This window comes from Epinephelus moara, chromosome 16, assembly GCF_006386435.1.
Source record: "Epinephelus moara isolate mb chromosome 16, YSFRI_EMoa_1.0, whole genome shotgun sequence".
Taxonomy (NCBI): Eukaryota; Metazoa; Chordata; class Actinopteri; order Perciformes; family Serranidae; genus Epinephelus; species Epinephelus moara.
The window spans coordinates 41,336,842-41,346,033 of NC_065521.1; positions in this window are offsets into that span (position 1 = coordinate 41,336,842).

The following is a 9,192-nucleotide window of genomic DNA, read 5'->3' on the forward strand; positions in this document are numbered from 1 at the left end:
AATTTTCCTGCATTCTAGTCATTTTTAATGCACCAAATTTGTGCAGAAAATGAGAAATATCAGCATCAACTCTCAAGGGTAAAGGTTTCGTTTCAACACTGGGGTTGACATATATAAAACTGGGAGGTTATGGGTCCTCTGCTAGAAAATTTTGAGTGTCAAACACTAAATTGCTTTCATTCTAGTGATGTTCTAGTTCTTTTTATGCACCGAATTTGTGCAGAAAATGAGAAAAATCAGCATTAACTTTCAAGAGCAAAGGCAACACATGAAATTGAGGGGTTAGTGCATCAAATACTTAATGTCCTGCATTCTGGTAGTTTTTTATTCACCAATTCATGTTGTTAATGTCTTAAATTTGGTCAAAACAAGTCCTTTCATGTTTTGTATTGATGGAGATAAATGCACATGATCTAAATATTGAGTGGGACATGTCCCCTGACTCTCACAACACACCATTTATCATTTGTCATTTACTCTTTAAAATATCTTAATAATGTCTTTATTGTCTTGAATTTCATAAGTCCTGTTGTATCTGTCTGTGTTTATCCACTTGTTCTGTTTATGTCCCATTATGTGCCACTAATAAAAGCCAAAAAAATACCCTACAAGAAGATCCTGGAAGCATACATATTCTACCTCTGCATACCTCTCTGGTTGCTATGCACTGTTATTATTTACAGCCTATCCAGCTGGATGTTTCTGGCCCTTCCTCTGGAATTGTTTGCCATTATAAACCGCGCACAGCACATAAGAACCTTTGTCACATGCTTCTTTTTTTTTTAACCCCACTGACTTGTGTAAGTTCAACAGGCCTTCATATGTCTCTTTCCTTTTTCCTTACGTCCTATCAGAGCGGTGCTACCGGAGCTTATACTGCACCAGTTCCTGCACAGATGTTGGCAGAATTCCTAATTTCATTCTCATTCTCTCAGCCTGTCAGTTCTGAAAGGGGGAAGCAGGACAGAAAATAATCGGCAGAACATCCCATAAGTCTGAATGTGGGGGCAGCAGATGTGGGTGTGGAGTGGGGGGGGGGGGGGTTGCCACTGGGCCTCCCCAAGGCCCATCTGACTATTGTTCAGCACAGAAGCCATTTCTCTGGTTGCTATAACAACCATAATACACTCTTATCCATGTCCCTGCGCTCACGGTAGCATGAGCTCTGATTCTTTGAACTTCATTAGCGAGACGAAGCAGCAGCAAACTCAAACATGTCTTTTTTTAATCCCAAAATATCAGAATGTTTTTCTTATTTAAGTTCAGACGTTGTGAGACCAAGCAGCAGATACAACTATGTTTCAACGCCATGATGTTTTACTCATGTTGAAGGGAATGTGAGCGGATTTTAAGTGCCTGGGAGTGAATATTGTTGAATACAGTAGGCAGAGGCTGTGGGGATTAAGAGTTTCCTTTCAGCGGTCACAGAAGGCAGTCATTACCTCTGAGGTCCGCGGCTGCCTTTGTCAACGGCCGCTGTAAACCTACATTGAAGAGCCTGAAAACCCACCAGGTGTCTTATAGTCTTTGAGCCCCACAAGAACGACCACATTCACTGTCAAGTGCTTTATGCTGCGTGTTTCCTTTTGTATTCAAGGACGTTTTTACCCCTCAACACACAAGGGCACTTTAGAGAGCCTTTTTACTTATGCTAAATTAACCCCTTTTTAAAATTTGCATTATTTGAATCATTAAATCATCATTCTGTAACATCTATTACCACTTCTGCTACTAACAAAACTTAAAAGTTTAATCAGAAAAACTAAACTTAAAAGTGTCCCCAATAATCCGGTGACACTATCTGCTTCATTGCAAGTTCAGAAGCTGTGTGTGTGCATATGTTGTTGGGTGTGTCAGCCTGAGATCACGTTAACATGGGCGTGTTACAATCATCAATGTTTCATCAGCGCCATACTTTACTCCGGTCACTTTGCCATCTGGCTGCACTTTCCACAAAACTTCATCCATCAATGTGAATGAGTGTAACATGTGTCCTCCTGCTGCATAAAAAAAAACTTTAAAAAAAAAAAAAAAAGCAACTAAACAGCAACAAAACAATTTATTCACCTACAAAGTTCACTTATTGGACTCTGAAGGTTGTTTGGTAAATACAATTTACAAGAAAGTACATTAATCTGTAGTTTAAATGCCTGTGAATCAACTCTGCTGTAACTCTAAGTTCTGTTGATGCAGTGCGTCGGCTTTGGAATGGAATATGATATAATAAGTATGTTTTCTGTAGTGTAAAATCACCGAAAAAAAATTGTGTTCCTGTTGCCCTAGAATGAGTCACTTATATCTACATTGAGAGCAGGTCCTCATCTACAGACATTGCCATGTTGCACCGCCATGTTTCTACAGCATCCCAAATCGGACAAACCAAACACTGGCTCTGGATAGTGACATTTGCGTCTTTACTTTTTCGCATCAGACACCATAGAGAGAAGACGCTCCATGATGAGCAGCATTATTTACTTTAATTTCACAGATAAGAAACAATAAATTGTGAAGACAATAAAGCCTCCACAAAAATAGCATTTTAAGTCTTGTGTGTGATTTATCCTGGCTTCATATGAGCAGAGGAAATCTCCACTAGTCGCTAGGCTAATTTATACAATGTAAAATGCCATAGGCTGGTGCTAAAAACATTAGCATGTTTGGAAAATGTTTTTAGTATAAGACAGTTGTTTTGTCAGTGAACCTTGTGAGTTGTAATGAAGCTGAATTTTGCAACATTATCTTTGTTAAATGTTGCTGTTGTCCCTGGCTTCATATGAGTAGAGGAAAAGTCTGCTAGCTGCTAGGCTAATTTATACAATGTAAAATGCCATAGGCTTGTGCTAAAAACATTAGCATGTTGTAATTGTGGGGAAAATGTGTCCAGATAAAGACAAATGCTTTGTGTGTGAATGCTGCGAGTTATAGTGAAGCTGATTTGTGTACTTGTGTTTGAAGCTGTCTCTATTAAGCCATGTTTAATGTGTGTTTTGAGTCAGTTAAACTTCACAGCACTTCACAGAAGTTGTTTTGGTGGTGTAACTGCAGAGTGACACAAACACACCACCACACAAGTATAAATGCTCACAACAGCGTAGGCTCTGCATTGAGCTGACACACAAGTATAAATTCAGCTTAATCTGGAGAAGTTTCAGCTAGTTGCAATCTGCAGTCCTCACTGCTAGACACCACAGAATCTCCTTAAGTCTTTCACACTGCTCCTTTCAACTGAAATTAGCATTTGGAAATCACCAAAACAGGAGCTGGCAGCGTGCTATTGTATAACTGGTGCATTCTCATAAGCTAATTAGAAGTGAGAGAGCACTGATATCCTGCAGGCCCTCTGCTCAGCACTTCCCACCCTGTAAATGTTTATGACCCTGGCCCAGATTGCATTGGAGATTTGAAGGATTGGCCCCCTGTTGACTCACAGCTTGATGGTGACTGCCGAGCTCTCTCTATCTCTTTGTTTATTGTGTCTCAAATTCTTCAAGTTTGACCTCTTCATCCCCAAAACTGCAATTCATCTTCATAAACTGATCGAAATGTGTAAATTAATAGCAGAGCAGTGGGAGTTTTCTGATCTTAAAACACCACTTAAAGTGCTACTATGTCTGTGTTTGCGCTCTACTTTCTCTCCAATGTGTGACTTGAGCTCTGAGGGCTCGTTATTGAACAGACTCATCATACGCTTCCTCACTGTGTGGCTGATTAGAAGAGAGGGTGAACACAGTGGGGTTCTTGTCATACAGTGAGTCCTTGTTGCCCCCCCCAACACTCTATTGTTTATTGATGGAGGTGCTTGTCATAGTCATGCAATAACAAAAGCCTGACTATTGGTGTGTTTACCTCTGCACAGGAACCACTGGGCAATTCTCCATTAAATTACAGCCATGTGTGGGCCACTGATCTCTCCCCTCACCCGCCCTCCCCTTCACCAGAGACACACACACACACACACTCACACAGATCACACGCTCAGGGCCGAGCAGGATATTAGACTGTTACCATCTCTATAAACCAAGACCTTAAAAACACACATTGGTTTCCTTTTATCATGTCACCACCTGTGAGGAAATGTTGAGAAGACATAGCAGGTAGACAGCAGTTACAATCATCTTGACAAGAACCATTATCCAAATTTTTCAGGATTTATGACCGGAGCAGAAGTTGTTTGTGGAATGCTGTGACACATAATTTCCTCCAGCCCTGACGCCCAACCTCCCAGTCAACAGCGTGAGACAAATCCTTTTGTTATCTCATAAGACACAGATCTGGTTTAAAGACAGAGTCATTTCTACTTCCTGTTTCACCCAGGTGCCACAGCCATTTGTGGTTGAACTCTTAATGTGCATATATTTTGTTGCAGTTTTTTTTTTACATCCAAAGATCCCCTCTAGAGTTGTTTTAAGACCGGAGGTGGGACCGACTCATTGTTAAGACACAAGTAAAGGTGCGTTCCATTTCCACTGGAAGCTGGAATTTTCCAAGACTGCTGTTGGAAATTTCAACCGGAACACCCTATGAAATGCCGACTCAGAAAGTCGGAGGAACCTCGAAATCCATTATGGCCGCCCCACCTATCAACAGCAGTGAAAGCTGCAGTAATATTCTGTTTATTAGCACTTCTGCATCTCATTAAAACAGTCGTACATAATGCCTCTAGTCTGTGCGCGCTGGAGTTCAAGTTTCCACACCACATCTGTGAAAGTTGCACCTTGACTTCCAAATCGAACTAGTGATGTCACAGAATCATGCTCATACAAACAAGTCTCAAATTCAGATTTAACGTGAGTGCAAAGAAACCTTACGCCTCAAATCGATGAATGAAAACAACCTTTTGGTATCAAACTACACCGACCAACCTAGTCTCACTTCGAAGTTGTCAAAATCCAGCGCTTGGGCAGTGAAAGGCTGTCCTTTAATGTTGGTATGATATGTGTCCAGTCGCTGTTATAGTTTATAGATAAAGGGGAATTGCAGTGGGACAAGAACACAAGTTAAGGTGGTGAAAGTCCTTGTGGGGCGGTCAGGTGGTGGATGGGTCCAACAAATGCTAACTTCTACCCCGGAGACCAGTGTTGGCGTCCCATAAGATTATAAAGCCAAACCCTGTTCTTTTTTTCCTAAACCCTGTTTTGAAAGGGAAAAAAAACCCATCAATTTGCGGTGTTGTACCGACATAGGGCATTTATTACCTCCGCCAAGAGGTTATGTTTTCGCCAGCGTTGGTCTGTTTGTCTGTTTGTCTGCAAANGAGACCATTGTTGGCGTCCCATAAGATTATAAAGCCAAACCCTGTTCTTTTTTTCCTAAACCCTGTTTTGAAAGGGAAAAAAACCCATCAATTTGCGGTGTTGTACCGACATAGGGCATTTATTACCTCCGCCAAGGAGGTTATGTTTTCGCCAGCGTTGGTCTGTTTGTCTGTTTGTCTGCAAAATAACTCAAAAAGTTATAAACGCATTTTGATGCAATTTTCAGGAAAGTTGGATAATGGGACAAGGAACAGATGATAAAATTTTGGTGGTGATCGGTTGAAGCAAAGTGGATAAAATAATAAAATAGCGCTAAATAGAATAGACTCATTCCATGACCAGACAGGCGCCACCGGTTGGCAGTGGTGAGTAGGCCTACTTGGGCTCGAAATCCGAGCTGCTTGGCGGAGGTCTGCGCTCTCCGAGTGCTTTTCTAGTTTTGAAAGAGACTGTATGTAAAGAGCCTGGTCTCACTCCGAAGTCGTCGAAATCCTGCGCCTGGGTATCAGAAACCAACGAAATAAGGTGCCCTTTAATGTTGGCATGAAAAGTGGCCGGTTGCCGTTCTAATTCAGTGACACCCAGTGGTGTCAGGGGGAAATACGGCGGGACAAGGACGAAAGTTAAGGCGGCAAAAGTCCAAGTGGGGTGGACGGGAGGTGTTGTGCATGGGTACAACAAACACCCGAGAGACTTTAACCAGAGAGAGCAGTGTCTGCGTCCTGTGAGATTCTAAAGCCAAACCCTGCTCTCTTTTCCAAAACCTATCCATGTGAGTTTGTTCTTGAAGGGGAAAAAAATCAAGTTGCGGTGTTGTACCGGCATAGGGCATTTATTTTGAAAGAGACTGTATGTAAACCTTAAATTTCCTGTAAAAACGGAAGTGTGTTTTGAAAGAAGACAATGCATGTAACAGGCAGAACTTGACACGGTGTCCCAGAACGTCAGTCAACGCAACCAGGGTGCCTTGAGCGTTGTATCTGGACATGAAAGTCCATGACCAAACGTGATATGTGACGAGGTCGGAGTGAGAATATGTTGCACAGACATAAATACTGCAAAGGAAAGGTCAAACACTCCAGTGAAGTAATAAATACATTTTTAAGTGGAAGGGGAGCTTTAAAAATTCAATTTATCACAGAAAATCCACTATACAGTATATTTACCTCCTATAGGTTAATCTCATCTCATCTCATCTCATCTCATCTCATCTCATCTCATCTATACAGTGTGTCTACATATCTACGTCCATGTGGCCAGTTGACCAGTAGGTATATGTTGCATGTTGTATGACTCATCTGGGTAATGTTTTTCTAAAGAGCGACGCTCAATGGGGGAAAAAACAATATTGGTAGAGCAGACAAACATCCAATACCTTTCACCTCAATGCCCTCGGTCTCTCTTCTAGGCTGATGTTACCCAACAAAAGAACTAAATACATGTGTTCATGAAAAGGAGGACATTTGAAAGGGTGTTTGCTGATCAATAATGAAAACAGTCTGACACTATAGTGATTGCCGTGAGCCTCTATACTTGTATTTGCTAGATAATGCCATGTTTAGATGGTTGTATGCTGAAAACAAACAGTTGCAGGGAAAATTACTGTACGGTGCTCTCACAGAAAAAGGCGCATTGATCGCCTACAAGCAAAGTGTATGTTGTGATATGACTAATATGAATGGAAAAAAACACACTGGACCTGGGCAGACTAAGTCACAACAAAAGGTCAGCAGGACTGTTTTCATTTGTGCTCGCCTGTCCTCAGCATTACTTACCCTTTCCATGAGAATCAAGTCTTGCATGAAAAAACAAACTTTTCCCTTTGTCCTTTGTGTGAGTTTAATGACGTTATTTATGACTACAAGAGAGGAAATGTTTTAAGGGGGCACCTGAAGAAAACCAACAGAGGATAAAATAATAAAACAGGATGTAGGAAATACACTCAGAAGAAATCCTTGTGTCAGCGAGCAAGAAACTGGTCAAGCATTAAAAGACTATTTGTGGTGTCCCACTGTTGAAGGGAACACATCTGAAACTGTGAGAAATGGACCGCCTGGCTGTGATTTTTAGGTCCTTTCATAGGAAAATGCTGTTTATCATTGTGTTTCTCCAGCAGGCAGTTTATCATTCACAATGTAGTACTTGTCAACAGTGATTCAGTAAAAGGAGTTTAGGATTATATTGAAATGCCATCATGAATATTGAACGGTTATGACAAAATAAAGTGTTTCCCAGTATATTTTGTGTCCATAGTTGATCATAAAATCAACCTTTTCTCTCCCAGAAATGTTTGGAGACAAATAAAGATACTTAGCTTTTAAGAATACATTGTGTCTTGGATAGTTCTTCCACACACAAAAAGTCTAGATCATGCAAATATGTTACATTTCAAAAGTTGTTGTCTCCCTCCTCCCATATGCTGTGAGGTTTCAGGTTTCCATATCACACTTATTTTAAAGGAATACTCCACCCCCCAAATGACAATTTCTATATCAGTTACTCACCCCATGATACTTTGAATTTGTGAAGAAAACCTTGTTTTTCTTGCATGCCTCCACGGCAAACGAAGAATCCAAAAACTAAGAAAATTCTTCATAAATTGAGGTCATTGGGGTCCACCTTTAACAACAGCAAAAATCTATCAGAACGGCCGTTTACAAACTGTCAAACAACTCGTGCAGTATACTCCAGGTCTCATTTATCCAGCCATATGCTCAGTGTTTACCAAATACATTAATTTCCATTAAAACCTTATTAAAACTTTATGAAATTCATCTATGCTCCCTTCAAAGCCAGACTCCACTGACAAAAACAGTAAGTGCTGGTCTACCACTGCCTCAAGCTGCAGTTTTATTTCGCTCAGGGAGGGCTGGGTGATATGAGCAAAAACTCATATCTCGGTATTTACAGGCTGAATGACGGTAGACGATATATATCTCTGTATCTTCCGCAAAATGAGCTCCATGTTTTCAGTTGCAGGTCAAAGCCACATTTGAGATGTCACAGGCACTTTTATAAAACCAGACTGTGATCAAAATAAAATGCAAAGACAGGGATTTTTTTCTCTGTTTGAAAATATACAGCTGCACAACATGGAAATAAAGATTATACAAAATAAATAGCAGGGATGTATGTTAACTTGTTTGCACATAGCACTGGAGCTACAGAGGTTTAACGGTTTGCAGCACAGGACACTAAACTATGAGTATAAACGTATCAAGTAGGTTTGAAACAATTAAAAATCTTTGTTGGCGGAGTTAAAAAGTAATTTCCCATCTGTTGGCCTTTTAAATGAATCTAGTGCTGGACAATTATTTAAATCTTTATATTCACTGAGGCTATTAATCTTATTTATGCACAGAGCATCAACAGAGAGGTTGAGGGAGGGAAGGAGCGACACACTCTTTGTCTGCGTTATATTCGTCTTGTATATGAAATGTCTGTCTCGTCGCTAACCATATCTGTCGTCTGCATCCAGGCGCTGTCTCAGTGTTGCAAAATAGACTACAACTACCAAGAAGAACAGCGACACGCTGTGATCCACCTCACACACAAACTAGCAGTGCAGCGCTGTACTGCACGTGTGCTACTGCGGTAATTTCATTCATCTCACAGGTTGATTTAGCGTAGCACTGTGCAACATATAGACCGATGTCTCACTGTAGACTAATGAACAGACAGATTAAACAGAGGAGCAGCTCTGTGTCTCTCTCTTTTACACTGCCAGATTTTCTGCGAATGTTGGGCCATTTTGCCGGCAAGCTGCAAGCGTTTAGACACACGGAGCCAGATTGGCGAGTTGATCCGAGGTGCCCAATTTTCCGTCTCATAGGGTAGTCACATAGAGTGTGCCAGGGCTGACGTCAAAACCTGGAAGTTTAGCATCGCGCTGGTTCCCGGAAGAGAAAGGGAATGTGATTTTTGCATTGCGTTTTGG